Source organism: Oratosquilla oratoria, chromosome 13, assembly GCF_046742065.1.
Source record: "Oratosquilla oratoria isolate Oo_2021 chromosome 13, ASM4674206v1, whole genome shotgun sequence".
NCBI classification, from domain to species: Eukaryota; Metazoa; Arthropoda; class Malacostraca; order Stomatopoda; family Squillidae; genus Oratosquilla; species Oratosquilla oratoria.
Window position 1 is genome coordinate 17686550 of NC_134789.1, and position 2606 is coordinate 17689155.

Genomic DNA, 2606 nt, shown 5'->3' on the forward strand with positions numbered 1-2606 from the left:
ACGTCTGCACACACGGACGGACGTCCATATACACATATACACACACGCTCACACGTCAACATACACATACATATACACAAACAATATCAACTAATTCCGACCGTCATCCCCGGATTCGAACCGGGGCTCGTGAGTTCTCACTGCCGTCGCCTTACCGACTGAGCTATTGACCCCATAAAATTCACCAACGTAGAAGTTAATCTACTTCCCGAGGAACTAAGTCGACTGCTAACTGCCGTCCGTACTTGTTTAAGTACGGACGGGAAATAGATTAACTTCCAGGTTGGTGAATTTTATAGGATCAATAGCTCAGTCGGTAAGGCGACGACAGTCGGAATTATTTGATCGACATCACCGTCACTGGTGAATCTATGCATATATATATATATATATATATATATATATATATATGTATATATATATGTATGTATATATATACGTATCCATATATATATACCACTACGATCAATAAGTAATGAGAAAATGTCAGGAGAGACATAAGCTTACAAAACTTTGTCTCCTTCAAAATAATTGTCTCTAGCATCTACACACTTCTGCATGCGTCTCTTCCAATTACGGAAGACCTCCTCAAAGTCCTTTTTCAGTAGTCCCTTCAGGTACCTTATCGATGCCTCTTTCAGCTCCTCTGTTGACTGGAATCTGGTTCCCTGAGGCTGTCTTCCATGCGTGGGAACAGGAAGAAGTCGCAAGGGGCTAGGTCAGGGTTGTAGGGTGGGTGTTGTGCCACTTTCATTCCCCTGTCGGTCATCCAGGTGGTCACCAGCGTTGACTTGTGGCATGGGGCTTTGTCCTGGTAGAACCACCACTGACCACTCATCCACTGTTGAGGGCTCTTCTTCCTCATCTTCTCCCTGAACCTTTTCAGAACAGTAAGGTAATATTTCATATTGACAGTTTGACCCTGAGGAACCCATTCAACGTGAATGAGCCCCTGGGAGTCAAAGAAAGGAATGACCATGGCCTTCTCTTGCGACCTGCTCATCTTTGCCTTTTTGGGTCTGGGGGAGGTCGCATGCCTCCACTGAGCATTCTGACGTTTGCTCTCAGGGTCGTAGGTGAACACCCAACTCTCGTCGCAAGTCACTCTATCATTTCGACAATGTCAGTGCAACATTCCACACGAAACTGCCTCTGGTCGTCGGAGAGGATGTTTGGCACGAACTTGGCACAGACTTTGTGGAGCTTCAGATCTTCGGTCAGAACTGTCTCCACTGTGCCAATACTAATACCAACAGCTTCAGATATCATCCTCACATATATTCGACGATCTTGCATCATTAACCTTTGCGCTTCCTCAATGTTTTCCTCCTTGCGTGCACTTTTCGGTGCTCCAGATCTGGGTTCATCCTCAACCTATTCATTTCCTTCAGAAAAACTGTTAAACCACCGATAGAAACTTGTTTGGCTCATCTGTTCATCCCCATAGGCCCCCTTTAAAATTCCATAAGCTACTTGTTTTTTTTTTTTAAGTTTAACACTGCACTCAGACCTACAAATATAGAAAGTTGCCAGTTAGTCATTTTATAGAATATATGTATGTGTACTTCACCTGGTATGTTGCCCCACAATTACAGAATACAACAGTGGAAGGAGTCTGAAAGCACAAGTCTCCCTAACAGTACAGTGCAAGGACCCAGTGAAGAGCTCTCAGATGGGGCACTGCTACCAAGACGCGAATGGTCCACACTAAATAGAGCAAGATCCAGAGTCGCCAGAACTGGTGACAATCTGGTTAAATGGGGCCTCAAAACCGACCCATCCTGCGAGTGCGGAGAAACTGAACAGAACATTGACCATGTCCTAAGCTCGTGCCCGCTTTCAACCAATTTAGACAACATTGACCTGGTCAAAATTAACCAAAGAACACTTGAATGGCTGTCTGTCTGGCGTGATAAGCTATGATGACTTCACCATGAAGTAGTATTTTGATGAAATCATATCTAATGTCTCGCCTGACATTTTTTCATTACTTATTGAACATACCTTGTATATATATATATATATATATATATATATATATATGTATATATATATGTATATATATATGTATATATATATGTATATATGTATATATATGTATATATATGTATATATATATATGTATATATATATGTATATATATGAATATATATATGTATATATATATATATATATATAATATATATATACTCACGCAAACATACACGCACACACACACACACACACACACACACACACACACACACACACGCGCGCACGCACACGCACACACACATATGTATATATATATATAGGTTCGCACACACGCACGCATGCACACACTTAGAATACACACGAACAGAGGCTCAAGGCAATTGCACGCACGGATGCACACAGGTGTCCAGACACATGTAGAAATATGGTTTACATACAAAGAGGAAGAGAACAAATACACTCATTCATGCACGCGCGCACACACGCGCGCACGTACATGCACAAACACAGACACATACACACACGCATGAACTTACCATATACACGCACACATACTCACATTTAATCACACACACACACGTGCACACACACACGCACATGCACAAACACAGACATATACACGTGTGCACTTA